The 19320-nt window shown below is 42.6% G+C and overlaps 1 protein-coding gene across 1 annotated transcript in view; it reads left to right on the forward strand.

Moving 5' to 3' along the window:
• Positions 1-19320, forward strand: part of Cpe (carboxypeptidase E) — a 101457-nt gene that overhangs the window by 55977 nt on the left and 26160 nt on the right. The window lies entirely within an intron of this gene.

Genomic DNA, 19320 nt, shown 5'->3' on the forward strand with positions numbered 1-19320 from the left:
GTCACCCCTGCCCCACATACATGCTGGCACAAAGTTGTGAATTTGAAAATTAAAATACAATAAAAATTTTGCTTGTATTTGATTAATTTTTCTTTTAAAGAGAGAAAAGACCCAGATGCCACTTAAGAAGAGAGTTGGATGGTTTTCATTAACAAATTATGAGCTTCTATGTGAAAAAATGCATGACAAAAGAAAAATAAGTTTAGAGAAAACATTTGAAGACTGTATGACAAACAGAAATGTAATGTTCTTACTATAGAACAAGATTTTGTAAAACATTGTGAGCATAGGCCAGACATGATGGTTAACACTTGGTGGTTAAGGCAAAAGGATAGGTTTGAGTTTGAGGCCAACCTGGGCTATAAAGTAAACTCTTGGCAGATCAAGTTTCCAGAAGGAGTCTCTGTCTCATGAGGAATAAACAAAACAAAAACAACCAAACAAACATATTTTCCAGGAGTTGTGGGGACTCGCTTGAGCTAGTCACATGGTGAGTTTTAACTTGAACTACAAAGTGAGCCATGTCTCAAGACACACAAGCCAGCCAAACCAAAGAGTTAAGTTCTTTTTCTGTGGGTCCACATCTTACGGGGTCCTGTCACTACTATGAGTGAGTTCTCAAATGGGTGCGCATGGGGAGGATGGGATGTTAATTTCCCAGCATCTCGAAGGGCCCTTGAGTTGCTCATCAGTAAAATATAGATGAGACAGTTTCTAACCATGAGGGGTGTGTGTGTGTGTGTGTGTGTGTGTGTGTGTGTGTGTGTGTGTGTGTGTGTGATGATTTGAATTGCTTGGCCCAAGGAGTGGCACTATTAGGGGGTGTGGGCTTGTTGGAGTAGGTGTGTCACTGTGGGTGTGGGCTTTAAGACCCTCATCTTAGCAGCCTGGAAGTCAGTATTCTGCTAGCAGCCTTCAGATGTAGTTGTAGAACTCTTGATTCCTCCTGCACCATGCCTGCCTGGGTGCTGCCATGTTCCCGCCTTGATGATAATGGCCTGAACCTCTGAACCTGTAAGCCAGCTCCTTATAAGAGTTACCTTGGTCATGGTGCCTGTTCAAAGCAGTAAAACCCTAACTAAGACTGTGTGTGTGTGTGTGTGTGTCTACATGCTCATGTATGTGTATGCTCATGCTTAATAAATGGGTAAGCACACTAGAAATCTCTCGAATATCCCACTGCATACATTTAACAATTAGGACAATGACACCAAATGCTAGACTCTAGATTCGAGATGACAGTGCCTCTTTGCAAGGGCAAAATTGCACTGTCTGATTTTGCCATCAGTTTAAAGAGGAGGAAGATGAGACGAAGGTTAAGGAACACTTGGGTTCTGACATGTCTGTGAGTGTGTGGCTGTCTTCTTTCAAGAATACTCATTGCCTTTAGGAAAGACGAAGAATCAACAGAAGATTGTTGGAGATGGGATCTGTGTGTGAAGTACCGTGAAGACAGCAAGGGTTTGCTGACTGGTGCAGAGGGAAAGAGGATCAGGGTTTCCTATTTTCAGAGTTCTGACATGACATGGCTTTTCATTTGTTTCTTTTGGCTTACAGAACTTTCCCGAACATCTTTTGATTATCTCCCCAAGTGAGAAATTCTTATCTCGTGCTGAATTTGAGCTATAGTTATTTTTATTTCCGAAACACTTAAAAGGCAGTTAGAAAAAGTTGGAAACTTTTGGTATCTGTTTGATGGTTCTTATTATTAATCTTGAAGCCAGAAAGCTATTAATTAGCTAATGGATTAATTTTTATAAAGAAATATTTTAAATGGGGCTATGGGGGTGGCTCTGTTAGGAAAGTACTAGGTGTAAAACATGAGGACCTGACTTCAATCCCCAGCCCTCACCCACAACACTGGTGGCCTGCGCCTGTAATCACAATTCTCAGAAAGCAGACATGGGAGAGGAGCTGGGGCTTCCTCCCTAGGTAGTCTGGGTGAACCGGTGATCTTCAGGTTCAGTGAGAGGCAGTCAGTCAAATAAGGTAGCTGGTGATAGAGTAAAGCATGGCATGTCCATTTCTGGACTCTAGACACACACTCACGCACACACACACACCAAACATACACACACACACACACCATACACACACTCACATACACACACACCATACACACACACACACACACACACACACACACACACACACACACACACACACACACCCCATACACACACACACACACACACACACACACACACACACACACTAAACATACACATACACACACACAAGAATACTCATTTCCTTTAAGAAACACACACACACACACACACACACAAGAATACTCATTTCCTTTAAGAAACATACATACACACACACACATACCCCATACAATACACTAAACACACACACACACACGCACACACACACAGAAGAATACTCATTTCCTTTAAGAAACATACATACACACACACACACACACACACACACACATACACCACACACACACACACCAAACATACTCATATACACAGAGAAATACTTTAAAGCTGGAATACTGACAGCTTGCTGCTGGAGATGAGCCTGAGCTCTATCGGGAGATACTATAAAAAGACAAAGAGAAGAAACATTTCAATAAGAATGTTTGACGCCATATCTCAAATCATTCCAATAGAGAAGAATCTTAAGTAGCCTTAAAGCAAAACTAGTGATTTTTATGTAACCACTTTATGTCTGGCGATAATGTTGATTTTAAGGAGACATACAATTGCAAACAATTGATATTAGTTTTAGTAATTGTCTATTTTTTCACTGAAGTGGTTTAAGTTTCAGTTAGCAAAACATTTCAATATTCTCTAATTTTCTCTGTAATTTACTTTAAATTACCATTACAAGATCCTTAAAGGAAGGAACAGGTGCAATGCTTTTGCAATCTCAGGAATCATAGGCCTTTGTTGATGTTACCATAAATCTGTTTACTTAATATACTTGGCCTTGTGTGAGATTTTGTTTTTCATTTTACAACTTATTCTTCATTGGGAAAACAGTTTTCTAATGGTGTTGCCTTCGTCTCTGAAGAAATAAATAAAGAGGAAGCTGGGTACTGAGTGAGAGATAAAGTTGGAATTGCTGGGATAAGTGATAAGCCTTGAGAGCACTTCAGTGAGAAGAGTACGACTGTGCATCCCTACGAGGAACCACACTCACTCATAACTTATTTACAAGAGCATTAAAAATGTAATGCTGTGCATAATTATTTAATGTATGTTTAAAATTTAAACACTGAATTGAAAGTTGAGAAGAGCAGTGTGTTCTCTTGCCTGGATAGTTTAGCAGCACTGTAGGGGGTTTTGGTAAATGCCTTTGGGTGGGTGCTTGGGATAGCCAAGAATAAGAACAAGTGTCGGACTGTTTGGTTTTGCGTTTCTCTCTTTCCCTGCCTGTCTTCTTCCCACCTCCCTCCTTTTCCTTCTATTTGAAAAGCCTCTCCTACTCTTCGTCTTGCTCTGCTCTCGATTATGGAAGGCTCAGAGACATGCAGTAGCCACATGACAACTCCTCTGAGAGCTCATGTTTCTGTTTGGTTTGGGGGTACAGGGTCTTATGTAGTCCTGGCTGGTCTTGGTCTGAATGTGAACAAGAGGGTGACCTTGGGTATACAGGACCCCTGGGAGCTCAGGCTACAGGACCTCAGGTACTGTTGTATTTCTGTCCCAATATTTTGTTCATCTTTATTGTAAGAGATGGCAGGAAGTGGCTTCCTGTCTGTTTAGGATTGAAAAGAAGAATCTGTAATAATACATGCCTCTGGAAAGTTGTGGGTGGCCATGGTGGCATCTCCTTTGTTCTGCTGTGCAAACATCTCGAATACATTTCTTAAAAGTGTAAAATCTTCATGTACTGTAATTTGGGGAGAACAAATATGAGGGGATTCTTACTTTAGTTCAAATCAAAAATTTTGAACAGTGAACAGCATCTTCCTCAGTCTTCGTCCCAATGATTCTCAGATGCTGAAACTCCCACTTGCCATCTGCCATCTTGGAAGTCCTCATCCCTACACACTTCAGGTGTCAATTCCCAAATCATTCCTTGTCAACCCTGGCAGATCATCTCTAGACCCTTTATAGAATTGGTACTCAGGCCCCTTCCTTCTCAGGCCTTCTCAAGAATGGTCATTGGGAGCAGAGCTGGGAAGTCTGTATGTGTAATAATACGCACAGACACTTTTAACCCAGTACTGTCAGCCCAGTCGGAACTTTGGACACATTCACTAAAGGATATTTCTGCGTGGAATGGCATGCTGTGGTGAGGAATGATCAGCTGAAGAGAGGTAGCCAGTAGATTCAGCCTTCCCAAGAGCTACTTACCAGCCAGTGGATACACGTGCAACATGACCCAGAAAACTCTATTTGACTTTTGTCTACCCCACCCTACTTAAGTCATGATCCCAGTATGCAATTCAAGCTGGCCTTGTTATGCTCCTCTTGCCTCAGTCTCCCATGTGCTGGCATCATAGGTGCATAGCTTCACATCCAATGGCTCTTTACCGGCTTAAACAAGTGTATTGCATTGCCTGGTGCTTCTGGAACCATCCTGATATTTAACACTGGGAGGTTTCAGTTATAAAGTTGGAAAAGTTACATCCTGAAAATATTTTGACAAATCAATTTGACTTATCTATTATCCTCTTTTTGAGAAAGGGGGAAAAAAAAACCAACTGTGTTCTGAGGATCATTTGAGAAGCAGTTCAGACAAGCTCTTACACATTGATTTCGGTGGTTAATCCCACTTGCTCTTCCTCAGGTTATCAGCAAATGGAACATTTTATTCCGGCAGATTTAACATCTGCCTGGGTTGTTCTCCACCCACACAGGTGCTAATGACGTCAGTTTTACTCATCCCCCGGTCTGTACTCTCTGCAGTGGATGAGCTGTTCATTCATGGCCATAAAGAGAGGCAGGGATGAGTGGGAACGGATAAGGATTTTTCCATTGCATTTTAAGAACTGGGTTTTAATTCACTACACTGACCTGTAGCTTTATTCTGGACAACTATCCAATTCATCTGCAATGTCTACAGACGCCCCCGATTTGTAAAGGACAGTATTAGGACCTTGACTGCTAATAGTTAATCAAACAGGATTTAGAACCCACTTTTATAGACTCTGAAAGGTCATTTAGTCCAAACTCCAAAGAACATTTCCTAGAGAACTTTCTGTCGCTGTGGGAATTAATCACTTCCCAGCATCCCCTCTGCCTTCCAATTGCTGTCACTAAAAGGAGCTTGTTCTTCAGCTGTGCTCACTGCTGTCTCTGAAGCTCCTAGTTACCAATTCTAGCTTTGTCCTCTGGGGCTCTGTGGGATGAATCAAATCCTTTGCCACAAAACAACTTCAAAAGCAGGAAGAGCTTTCAGTCTTTAGAAACTTGATAGTGTCCCCCAAGTTTCTCATTTAAAGCCACAAAGTAAACACTCATGAAATGATTTTCTAAAATAGATGTACAAGGTCGGTCTCTCTCTCTCTCTCTCTCTCTCTCTCTCTCTCTCTCTCTCTCTCTCTTTCTCTCTCTCTCTCTCTCACACACACACACACAAAACTAACAAAAAACAAACAAACAAAAAACTCATGCCAGTAAGGAGATTAGCAAACACCCAAATTATATTCATAGATGATGGTCTACCCATCTGTCTCTCCCACACACATTTTAATGATGACAAATTGCCTTTATCTAGAGTTTTAAAGGGATAATCCCTCCCTCTCTTTGTGTGTACAGGTGTGTCTACACGGTCACTGGGAGGGAATTGTGTTCTCTGGAGTGGTGGTTGCAGTCCATTGGGAGCCATCTGACTCTGGTGCGGGCACTCGAGCTTGACCTCTGCAGCACTGTAGCAATGCTTCCAGCTCTGTGTGGGGATTGTTATTTTTTAAACCATGTTTTATATGTGAAGAGACAGAAAGAGGATGAGAATCAAGGAGGGAGGAGTAGGAGGAAGAGAGGGAGGAGAGAGAGGGGTGGGGGTGGGGGTATCCAGACCTCACAGGAGGGAAGCCTAATGTGACCTGGGTTCCCAGATAATTGGGAACAATGATCTTCCTTGCCTGTTAGGGTGGCTGCTAAGGTTGGTTTTGTTGTTATTGTTGTTTTGTATGAGCTACTACTAAAAAATATTGTCTTTGTACCTGGTATATACTGGATACATGGTAATTCTGCTTTTGTTCTCACAAGTGCTAAACAAACATCTCTTGGTATAAACAAAGGAAGTAAATGTTTAGAGTCAGTGACTCCTACTTTTATATAATTCTTTAATTTATTATTTGATAATTTTATACCTGAATACATTGACCATATCCATCTCTAATTCCCATCTCCCATTCTCCCTGGACACCCCTAAGACCCCCAGCTTTATGCCTTTTCCACTATTTTTCCCCACTGAGTCCAATCAGTGCTATGTACTGAACTTTTGACTGGTCTTATGAGCTTGATCTTGTGTAGTTAACCATAGAGTCAAGTTCATGAGTTCAAGGTCATGTTGCCACGTTATGTCTAGAAGACAGTATTATACAACATTCTTCCCCATTTTTTTGCTGTTATGTTCTTTCATAAGCCTTGGGGTAGGGTTGATATAGAGGTCTCATTTAGGGACAAGTTTTCACGAGACATTTATTCTCAGGACCCCAATTAGTTATGATTCTGTAGGTCAAAGGTTTATTTGAGTCAGGGACAAGGGTTGGTAGGGGGATAAGACAGAGGAAGGGTGGAGATGGGCTAACCAAAATTAAGGATGCATTTAAAAGCCATAAGGAGGGCTGGAGAGATGGCTCAGTAGTTATGAGCACTAATTGCTCTTCCAGAGGTCCTGAGTTCAATTCCCAGCAACTACATGGTGGCTCACAACCATCTGTAATGGGATCCGATGCCCTCTTCTGGTGTGTCTGAAGACAGTCACAATATACTCATATAAATAAAATAAATAAATATTTTTTTTTAAAAAGCCCTAAAGAAATGTGAATTTGTAAGTGAATTTAAAAAATAAAATTTAAAGAAAAGGGGGTTTGATCCAAGATCTCTTCTCCACTTTCTAAGCTAGCTTGTTTAGTTCAGTTTTGTTCTTAGCCTCCTAGATGCATTTATCTTTCCACTGTGTATTTTGTATTTGCTTTGCCAAGAACATTCCCAAGGACAGCAGGGTCCTCTGAGAGAGTTATCTCAAGTGGTTAGGAATCGAGAGTTTTAAAGGATGTGTCAAGATCCAGAAGGGTTCTTAGCAAATCTCTTCATATGGGCATTCCAACCAGTGCTTGGGGTCGTCACAAGATGTCACAATACTTAAAGGACTCCTGCTTTTTCTGTGGGACAGCTATCTGCAGAAAGGTTTTCAATCATCACTCAGACTTTGTCATTAAGACAACTCACAGCGTACCTGACTTGCGCTTGGAAGCGTCTGCCCAAGACATTCTTGGACAAGTCTTTGGCTTCTGAGGGATCTCAGGGGCTGCTTCTCCTCAGACACCAACAATAAGGTGTTTTGTGTTAACAGTTTAAGCACTTATTCTAAGACCACTTATGTGCTTATGACATGTATCTTATGAATGCCAGTGAGGAGGCTGTTACTTCTTTTCCCATCATGAGAATAGTCTTGCTGGTAAGGAGAGGAGGAGGCATTTTGGAAACCTGATGGGACTGTAAATATATAGTAAAACCAAATCTTAACAGGTTATGTTACTCCTGAGGGAGAGTCTCAAGAGAAAAACCAGTTCCACAATTCTGAGCCAAAGTTAAATCAAGCAACACTGACCAGGATGGGCTCTGCTCAGCTCCACTCCCTGGAATCCCAGTGAGATGCCAAGAGTCACTTGTCGAAGGGGTTTCTTAAGGGCAAATCCACAGGGCCATCATACTTTCCATGCAGCTTTGTTATTTTCTAAGAACTGTAACTCCGCACTCTGCTGGAAGTTACCTGGTCCTTGAGCAGGTGGGGCTTACAGGTTGACTTTGACTCCTGTGGTTAGACTAGAACATTTCCTGTGATTTCTTGTAGCTAATGTTTTGCCAAAGGATAGCAGAGTGTGGTGAAGGAGAGACTGTCGGGTTAACTAGCTTAGTCAAAAACAACAACAGCAAAATATTTTCTAATCCCGTCCCTTTCCTCTCCATTGAATTGACACCACAGTGCTTTTAAATACATGTCTATACGGATACAACAGAAATCAAAATCAGGACTCCTAACTTTCCCAGTGTAATAGTTTAATCTTGTAAAGTGTTGGAGATCAAGTTCAGCGCCTGTGCCCAGTCGGCAAGAGCTCTTCCATTCAACCGCAGCCCCAGCCTGACGAACATGAGATGGATGGAGGCATGGAAAGCCCAGGGAAGAGTCTAGTCTGATTATACTTCTCACATGTTTGAAACTTCTCAGACTCCTCAGGCTTCAATTTCACTGTGGGGAACCATTAGAAGAATCAGAGGCTATTTATCCCCAGGTATTGCTCAGCATGTGCTGTGGTAGACTGAAGTACATGGTTTGTGAGAGCCTATTTGAGTTTTCAGTGAAATGACCTCGCCTTGGTAATTACAAGTTGGCAAGGGGTGGAAGCATTTACACATTACAAACAGGCAATGTTACACACTAGGGGCGACTGTTAAAACACATCCTGCACACCTCTGTGTATGGACATGTACTGACTCTCCAGTGTCTTCTGTGACGACATCAAACGACTTCATTTGAGAAGACCATTTCAGACAACGTTTGAAACTCAGCTTCTTTTATGAGCTTTGAAAGAAGAGAAGATCTTCCTTGTTGGGGTCAGTCCCTTTTGTTCAATGAGGATCTAACTAATTCATATATAAAAGAATTATAAAGTAATGCCAATAGCTAGTACATAACTAACATTTTCAAAAATGGGGCTGGAGAGATAGCTCAGCGGTTAGTAGGGAATACTGACCCGGGTTCACTTCTCTGCACCCACACATAGTGTGCAGCTCAGAACCACCTATAACTTCAGCAAGAGATCCAATGTCTTCTTCTGGACTTCAAGGGCACTTGCATTTATATTTGCATATCCATCCTCACAGGCTCAAAACTCTATAAGCACACAAATGAAAATAGTGTCTGAGTTTGGAACAGTCTCTGGATGGCCTTTCCTTCAGCTCTGCTCTACTCATTGTCCCTGCATTTCCTTTAAATAGGACCGATTCTGGGTTGAAATTTTGAGATGGGGTAGGTGGCCTCATCCCTCAACTGCGGGCCGTGCCTATCCACTGATATGGTCTCTTCAGGTTCTCTCTCCCTTTTGTTGGGTATTTTGGCTAATGCCCTCCCCAGTGAGTCCTGGGAACCTCTTGCTTCCCTGACATCTGGAACTTTCTAGTGGCTACTCCCAGTTCCCCATCCCCCACTGCTACACAACTCCATTCAATTTCCTGACCCTCTGTACCAAACCCAGACACTATTGCTGATGCCAAGAAGCGCTTGCTGACAAGAACCTAGTATAGCTGTCCCCTGAGAGGCTCTGCCAGTGCCTGACAAATACAGATTCAGATCCTCAAAGCCAACCACTGGACTGAGAATGGGGACTCCAATGGAAGAGTTAGGGGAAGGACTGAAGGAGCTGAAGAGTATTGCAACCCCATAGGAAGAACAACATCAACTAACTGGACTCCCCAGAGCTCCCAGGCACTAAACTACCCACCAAAGAGTACATATGGAGGGACCCATGACTCCAGCTGCATATGTAGCAGAGGATGGCGTTATCTGACATCGATGGGAGGGGAGGCCCTTGGCCCTGTGGAGGCCCCAAGCCCCAGCAGAGGGGGATGTTAGGGTGGTGAGGTGGGAGTGGGTGGGTGAGTGGGGAAGCACCCTCATAGAGGCAGGGGGACTGGAGGGGATAGGAGGATTTGCAGAGGGGAGACCAGGAAGGGGGCAACATTTGAAATGTAAATAAATTACATTAATTTATTAATTAATTAAATTAAAAATATCAACTAAAGCTTTAAAGAAACAATCTGTATGTGATAGAAATAGTTATGCAATGTGTTCTATTTTCAGAGACCATTAAAAAAATCAGATTAAGTAAGACTGCACTTTAAGATGTTAAGTTAATTGGGTTGTTCTTTCAATATGGTTTGAAAAGCAGTAAAAAACAAAGTAGGAGTCTATAGTGCTTTCTAGGTTTGTAATTTCTTTTTCTTTTTTTGCAGTGTGTGTGTGTGTGTGTGTGTGTGTGTGTGTGTGTGTGTATTTAAAGTTTCTTTCCCTTTATTTTCCATCATTTATTGTGTAGAAGACAAACCAGTCCTTACGAGTAAACTCACTTCTTCCACTGCTTATCTGACTCTTGGCGTTTTGAATTTCCTTCAGAAATATGCTCAGCATTAAAAAAAAAAAAAAAGCCTGCTAATGTTGTGCTGAAGCAGGAGCCAGTTATTGATGTCCTTATTGATGATTCAGTAACTAACCGGCAGGGCTTTGCTCCTGCAAAGGTGATTTATAACTGTAACAGTGCTGATTGTCAAATGAATGGAAGCAATTTGCAGCACTAATGGGCTTACACCATCCTTACCACAGGAGGAGAGGGCCCATTGATGAAAGGGCCCATCTGTTCCAGTGTCCCTACCTGCAAGCAATTTGTGAGTCAGATCAGCTTAATGACTGGGAAGCTATTATAGCCTTTGTCCATTTCTTAAAGTCACTGAAGTCATTGTTCCATTGTAGAGTCCTTGAGAAATGGAATTTTGTTTATGAATATGTGCTATTCAATAGTATTATTTTTAAAAAATTATTTTACTATCTGAGATATATATATATATATATATATATATATAGAGAGAGAGAGAGAGAGAGAGAGTGTGTGTGTGTGTGTGTGTGTGTGTGTGTGTGTGTGTGTGTGTGTGTGTCTGAATGTTTGCCATGTGCTTAGAGGTGTCTATAGAGGTCAGAGATATCCAATTCTTTGGAACTGGATGTACAGGCAGTTGTGGGTGCTGGGAACGGAAGAGCAGTATGTGCTCTGAACCACTGAGCCATCTCTTTACTCCCCTCAAAAATATTTTAACAATTCATCCATACTGAATACATACAGCCTTTTTTTCTGCTTGCTACCCTGTAGGAGCACTCCACAAACAGTTATTTTGCATGGTATTTGCTCTGTGTTAAACATTACCTGTACCCAGATGATGTCAAGTATGGAGGAGAAAGAGGAGAGGTTATGCCCCCGCCAGCGGGGACTTCAGGGTCCTGAAGAGGCCTTCTACCTGTGTATCAATGGGGGTGAAGAGAAGAAGGAGACCAAGCAAAAGTTCTCTTGTCAAGGTCTCGTTTATTGAGAGAAATGTACAGCATTTAAAGCTCTGAGGCAGGAATAGAAGCGGGAACTGAAACTTAGGGTGGGGGGAGTATTGGGAAGTGCCCAAGGATATAGGGTGAATCACTAAACTGCAAGATATCCTCCTTAAACAAAGAGGCAACAGTCTTCCGGGGACATGTTCTTTGAAAAGGTCGAACCCTTCTCTGGAATCTGCTCAGGGACATCCAGTGTTTTGCTCAGGCTGAAACATCCTGTGATTGCTCCCAGCGTCTTCCTGGGAGAGGCTTTTGTCCAACAATCTTATAATCTTACAGCAGCCACCTAGGGGTGAGCTTCTGTGGCCACACAGCCCACAGTCACGTAGCCACCTTGAGCTATGCAGTCACAAAGCGGCCAGGCTCAAATCCAATACGGCTCCCTACAAGGTTATATATAAATGAGGGTCTTGAGCTTCTTCATGTTTTGCTAGCTTTGGAGTGTTCTAGAACCAGCCTCCCTGTGTGGCTGGGCGGTGAGTGTACCTCCCGTGTGAACAGGGATTCATTTGTAATAAAATGTTGGTGAACCGATTCATTTTGGTGTATGCTTCACCTGTTTTCAGGCTAAATCACAGGAGATTTCTGTTACTTACTATTACTCAAGCTTGTTTCTATCTCTGTGTTCCTTATTGTTCCTAAACATGTATGGTGCTCTGGTAGCTGGTATGTAGTCTCACAATTCCTCTCTCACTTTCAAATTCAGTATTTGTCTTAGGGTTTTACCTCTGTGAACAGAGACCATGACCAAGCCAACTCTTGTAAGGACAACATTTAATTGGGGCTGGCTTACAGGTTCAGAGGTTCAGTTCATTATCATCAAGGTGGAAACATGGCAGCATCCAGGCAGGCATGGTGCAAGCAAAGTTGAGAGTTCTACATCTTCATCTGAAGGCTGCTCATGGAAGACTGGCTTCCAGGCAGCTAGGATGAGGGTCTTAAAGCCCACATCCAGAGTGGCACACATACTCCAACAGGACCACACCTTCTAATAGTGCCGAGCAAACCATCGCAGTAGCTCATTTTCAAACAGTAATTTTCTCCATGTTGTGGCCCTTCAAGCTCCCTAGCCAATGCAGTACCACACAATGGTTAGTCAGCCTGTCTGGTGTTTCTATGAGGAAAAGGAAATGGTCTTCTTTCCTTCCTTCTTTCCTTCTTTCCTTCTTTCCTTCTTTCCTTCCTTCCTTCCTTCCTTCTTTCCTTCCCTTCCTCCCTTCCTCCCTTCCTCCATCCCTTCCTTCCTTCCTTCTTTCTTTCTTATAGGAAATATAGCAGATATACTGTTTTTATATCTGCCTTTACAGTTAGCTGTTTCTTTAAAACTTTTTTTATAGATGAAATTTTATTTATTGTATATGTGTGTTGAGAATCAAACTTGGATCCCGAGGCTCGATAGTAAGCACCTTTACCAGATGAGATGTCTCGCTAGCCCCATTTGAATATTTCTTTTAGACTAGCCTATTGGGCTTCTAACCTCTCTGCTTTAAAGCCTCTCAGATCATTTTACAGTATAAATATTCCCTGTATTTGAGAGCATTGCTAGCTTACCGACTGCTTCAAACTGTATCTACACGTTAAGCCTGGTGGGTGCGTTTCTCTGGAGTAAAATATTAACATTTTACTTTTGTGGCAATAAAGATTTCTTTAAATTGTGTTTTTTTATATATTTATTTCAAGTCATACTGATACATAGATTTAGCAAATTAAGAGTAATAAGGATAGACTTAAAATCTTCTGCTGCTCTAGGTTGGGGTTTTTGAAGTAATTTCTGCCTTTTGTGGCTCTTGCCAGGTTTGGTAATATCTACCTGTTACAACCCAAGTTCTGAGGAGGCTAAGGATGATCTGAGTGTTGGCCAGTCTGGCCTACTTAGCAAGATTTATCTTAAAAAAAAATGAAAACAAACCTTTGTGGATTTTATTTTTAAAAGTGATTGTTCTTAACTTATTGTCTTAGTCAGGGTTTCTACTGCTTTAACAATACACTACGACCAAAAAGCAAGTTGGGGAGGAAAGAGTTTCTCTTTCACTTCCAGATCACAATCCATCAATGGAGAAAGTCAGGACAGGGACTCAAGCAGAGCTGAAACCTGGAGGCAGGAGCTGGTGCAGAGGCCATGGAGGGATGCTGCTCTCTGGTCTGTTTGCTTATGGTTTGCTCAGCCTGCTTTCTTATAGAACACGGAATGACCAGCCCAGGGATGGCACCACTAATGGTCAGGTTACCCACCCCTCCCACCCCCTTGATCACTAATTAAAAAAATACCTTACAGCTGGATCTCATAGGGACATTTCCTTTGATGGCTCTAGCTTGTGTCAAGCTTGTGTACTTTTTGTGTTACTTGTATTAATGAGAATGCCAGTCTTATCAGGTAGATTAGTTATTCCATGCTACTGATGGATGACAAAAGAAACTTGATATTTTATAGAGAATTTATAGAGATCCGTATTAAATAGGATTCTCTATGTATGATGACTGCCTTAATAATCTCTTGACTGAGGACTATTGCCTTGTGAAAAGAACTTCAATACTGACAGCTTAAAAAGAACTGTGTGGTAATTGATGTATGGAAGGCAAGCTTTCTGAGTACCCCCTGTGCAATCTACCCGCTCCTGTGCTAATCTTCAGTTGCCAACCCTGGAACTTGGGATTTATTATCCAGAGATGAGATGAGTCTGATAGTGAGCGAGTTTTATGAAATTGTGCTTGATCTTAGAGAATTGGGTGGTTCATGAGCCCATGTGTTCCAAATGCTTCCTAGTTTTTCTATTAGTTTGCTGGTTTGAGTGGAGGTCCTTGAGAGAGATAAGGGAGCCCGTGTGGAACCCAGTTTGCTGAAAATGCTATCTTTTTCCATTGGATGCATCATCAATTACATCCACAAGTTCCATTGGTCCTGTCTGTCCTGGCAGCCTCAGCCCTGGAGAACCTGGGGTTTGCTCTTTCCTGAACACGTTGTAAACAGGAAGACAGATGCCACCACCTGTCCCCGTGTCCCTCAGCCCCCAAATAAACTGAAGACAGGCTGGCACTGTGAGGTCCATTCATCCCACCCAGTCTTCAACTGAGGCTCTGTTCTGGGATTAAGGGTTCTGAAAGCAGTTTCTTCAGAAGCTGTTGCTTAGCCTCTACAACAAAAATAGTGATTAGAGAACTCTTGCCTGGCAAGGTTTTGTGGTGACCATGGAGATTAATCTCCTTCTTGGGAAATCAGCTTTTGTAACTCTGCTGCCTCTACTCCCCAAAAGGAATTTCCACTAAGACAGCAAGCTATGGAGGCTTCTAATATTCTCCATGGCACTCAGAGTTCCTTCTTTATGATGCTTCAAGTTCCCTTCGGTTTTTCACTTACTCTCTTTCACTGTGTAGAAGATGGGCTTTGGATGTTTAACTTACAACTTTCTCAAGATTTCCCTACTATTTATTGAGGTCTTTTCATATTACAGGTTCCCTGCACAGTATGGCTGACAGACTGGAGGAGACGCCATTTTACCTCTAACAAACCTTGCAGGCTTAGTGTGGGAGGGGAGGGAATCTAGTCACAGTGATTAATACACAATTTCAAACTGAGGTGTTAACAATGCCAGGGCCTCGTTACCTGTGTTCCTTTGTGGTTATTTGTAATTAAAAAATGTGAAGGTAGAAAAGTATGCTCATGTTTTAATTTGAATATTCTAGGCAACAGCACCTTGGCTGTAGTATGACTGAAAGAAAACAAGGCCTCTCTTTTCTTGGGACTGCTGGGTTGGTCAAACCTAGGCCTAGGAGAAAATGGGTAGTTATTGATAGGTTCTTAAGAGAGTTGTAATTTTAAAAGATAACTCGGGTACAGCAAGATGTCCCAGCAGGTAAAACATTTGCTTTACAATCTTGATGAACCGAGTTCAATCCCTGGACCCATGTGAAGGCGGAAGGAGGGAGCCACCTCCAGGATGCTCTCTGACATCCACACGTCTTCTATGTCCCTTGAATATCACGCACACAGGCATATGCACGACAATAATAGCGAAAAGTTATTTCTTAGCAAAAGGTTCCCTCTGGCTTTAGGTGGGATCAGGGCTGGGGAGCAGCCTACGAGGTACAGGAGATAGTGTGGTTTGGAATCCTGAAGCGGGGTCATGGTGTGGCCAACATTCCCCGATCATTGCTTCATCCCTGACAGCGTTCAAGCACACAGCTGTGTCTTCAGACCCCACATTCCTAGAGTTTAGGAATTTTTTATTTGGTGTTTTATTTGCTTCTAAGTTCCCTCTGGTCTCTTCTGCTAGGGGATTTATATGAGATCCAACAAATATTATATTTAATTATCATGACTCCATCTCCTATGTCATGTTAGCCTGCTGAAAAGAATTGAGTTTTTCATATTCTGGAGCTAGCACTGTGTAATGGCTCAACTTCTCTCTGAGGTCAGGGATAACTTTCCTTATTTTGTGCTGTCACAATTACCTTGAGTTTTAAATTTCAACATATTAGTATGTTGTTAACATATGTAATGACATATGTTGTCTCATGTTTACCCAAAGATTTTTTTTATCTACTCATAAGTATAATAAACATTTTTGGGGAGAGTTGCTGTGAAAGGAATTTCTTGCACAGGCAAAATCCAGAAACAATAGTGAAATATTTTTGACCAAGAAATCAAGAGTCACAAGCAAGCATGGCATAGGGAATGGTGACACCCATAGCAGAAACAAAGAGAATGTGCACAACCCCAAAGCATTTGTGTCTAAATGCAAAAGAAACTGCCAGCTTGAAGCAGATGGGCCAATTTGGCTAAGTGACAGTCTCTTCTATTATACTTGGGAATTAGTTACAAAGGATAAATTACATTATGTCTGACAAAGAATCTCACAGTGACAAGATATTATAGCGGTGATCATAAAACAGGTAGTGTTTCCCTTTTAAAACTGAAACTCAGAGAATTAATTTTAAAAGTTCAGTTTAGTCATTTTCTCTTCAAGACATGGGGCAAGTTCATACTTTTCAGTTACGGGAAGCTGCAGACTGTGTTGGGGTTGGGGACCACAGTGCCCACCCTATCAATTTCTCAAACAACGTGAGATAGCTTCTCACCTTTATTTGCTTGCACTCTTCCCTTTCTTCTTTCTCCATCCTCTCCCACCCCAACTGTCTCCCCATTCTCTCAACTGTATTCATCCTCTCCCTCTCTATATCACTCTTGTGTGTGTTTATCATCTCTCCCCATTCTCCATCTCCTTCCTCCCCTTTCTTCTTCCCCTCTAATCTCCATTCTCTCACCCCCTTCATTGACCTTGATTTCTCCTCTCTTCTCTCTTCCCTCGTATCTCTCTCCACTCCTTTATCTATTATAAGGGTCCATGATTTGCTGAAGAACGATACCCTGGACTCACATAGTATGTAAACTCAAAGAGTGTTTTATTCTGCAGAAGTTCAGCATGCTGGGGTCTCCCACGACCAAGATTGAAAGAGACCCCCAAGTAAGTTTGCAGGCCGGATTTAGAGCACATTAGGGAATTCCTGGGTAGGTAGGTGACCTCTATGTGAATCTGTTGGGTCCATCTCTATAGTCATTCAGTTACTGGGATGTGGGGCACGGAAACTTGCTGGGGAGGGAGGGTTGAGGACTGTCACTGAGGAAGAAGCTGAGGAAGTCTGGAAACTGCTGCAGACCCATGGTCAGGTGGCTGGGACATTCCATTACCTGGGAGTAAAGGCGAGAACCTGGAGTTTTTCTATTAGTAATTGACTTGCCTGGCCTTGCTTGGAGTTGCCCAGTTTTTAGGCTTAGTCTCCTTAATTGCCAATTTGAAGTCTACCATGGAATCAGCCTGGCCTTCTCATTATATTCTTTTTTCTCTCCTCTCTCTCTGCAACAGCTTCTCCTGTTCCCCAACCAGTTGTCACACACAGCCAGGGAAGGAATCTGGTGCAGGTGTTACACACAGCAAGGGAAGGTGTCGGGTGCAGATGTTTTACACAATAAGGGGCAGAATTAAGAGTGTGCTTTCACAAAAAGACAAACTGGTGTGACTGGAGGCCAGAATCAAAGGGAACATCCTTCATCCTTCTTCTCCTCTTTCTTGCCCCTTGACCAGTCCCTTGCAGGTAGTTTAGGTAGAGGCTCTTCCTTAAATTCCTTAAAGGAAAACAGAGCAAGTTGGATATAATTAGCACTGTCCCACTTCCCACCTGATCCTCAGATTAAGATTAGCATAAACTCTGGAGGAGGCGCACAAGGACACCCAAGAACAGGCTACCATTGTGAACAGCCACTATTGTCAGAGGCTCTCGGATCTCAGGCAAAGAATATTTCAGTAATACATTTGAGGGAGAGAGAGAGAGAGAGAGAGAGAGAGAGAGAGAGAGAGAGAGAGAGAGAGAGAGAGAGGACTGTACTGTCTCTTTAATACTCAGAGGAGCCGTCTCACGATTTTATAAGTGGGAGTATCCTGTCCACTGAAGAAATTGAGGTAGATGATGCAGAAAGGAGCAGAACTCAGGAAGACCCCTTGACTGCCAAGCTCTGGAGCATCAGGAGTCCTCCCAGAATGCAACTGAGAGCAGTAGAAATGGGCGACTGCATTCCATTTCAAAGTCTTTCAGCAACACTTTCTCTCCTTGGGCTTCATTTGTGCCATCTTGATAACAGAAACGACCGTCTCTCCTTATTATTCTAGGTAATTAGTTACAAAAATTAGGTTATGTCTGACAAGGAATCTCACAGTGACAAGATAATGTAGCAGTAATCATAACACTGTTAGGAATAGTGACAGCAAAGGCACAGCACTTCCTGTTTCCGGGTACGGGTATTTGCAGCCATTATTTCTTCTCTACAGGGTACAACCTCTTGTTTTCTCTATTTTTAAGATGGCAGAGAGAATGAGAGCTGAAATGACTTACAGAGGGCCAGCCAGTAAGAACTGGTACAGGGCTTGATCCCACACCGTTTGTCTCCTTTTAATCTTTATGGCTCAGGGGGGAAGAGAGTATAGACTTTTAACTAGTGCAGAAGGCCAGGATTTGCATTCTTGTCTCTCGGGCTGCACAATCAAGGTCCGGTTTCTTCATCAGTGTGGATTTCAGTTCATCCATCTAGAAAATAGAGATGGGTAACAATATTTACCTTTCAAATGTTTGCTGAGGGTTATGTTATGCAAGAAAACAAAGTGCAGGGTATAACCTACGAGGGCATCCAGGGTTTTATCAGAATTAGGATGTGGGTCTGATTGGGACACCATAACAAAGACTGGACTCAGTGTAAGAAATGGTATTAGGGCCCCCAAGGCCAAATTCTCAGCACAAAGGAGACTTATTTGCCTCAGGGGGACAAAGGGCAGGGAATGAGAGACAAAGACAGGAGACAGAGGGTGAAGGAGAAGGAGAAGGTGACAAGGGAGAGGGAGGAGGAGTATTTATTTGTCCTGGAGTAGGACAAAGGGCTGCCTCTGAATAGACAGGAGACAGGTGCGGCACATAGGAACCGGTGGTTTATAAAGGTAGGGGGAAGCCCCGTGCTAGGGTGGGGTGTTTAATTTTAATTGGCCTTGTTAATTAGGTGAGCCAAGGGACCTTTTGAGTGCTGGACTTTATTACTTTGATAGCTAAACCTTGGCGGTTGGCCTCAGGAGGAGGAGGAAGTGACTAAATAAATGGATGCTCCTAGGTGGCCAGCTTTAGGAGTGTAAATGAACAGTTTTTAGCAAGGTAGAGGAGACGGGGAGAAGGGCAAGGCCTGCCAGAGACTTGTTTGTGAGCTGGCTAGAGTCCCTTCTCTCCGGCTGGTGTAGGCAATAGAGGTCACTCCTTCCATGAGTTTTGAAGAAACGAAGATGGAGGTGGAGCAGACATGGCTTGTGATCAACCCCCTCTTCCTGCCATGCCGGTGGACACCTCCATAATGTGCTCATCTTCACAGGCTCTTTCCTCAGTGAGGAGAGAGAATTCATGGTCTTGTCTTCCTCTTAGGATAACAGGTCTTACTCAGCAAGAATCTTGGGACTTACTGCAGTGAACCTTAATTACTTCCTCGGTGATCCTGATTCCTAT

Source organism: Rattus rattus, chromosome 13, assembly GCF_011064425.1.
Source record: "Rattus rattus isolate New Zealand chromosome 13, Rrattus_CSIRO_v1, whole genome shotgun sequence".
NCBI lineage: Eukaryota > Metazoa > Chordata > Mammalia > Rodentia > Muridae > Rattus > Rattus rattus.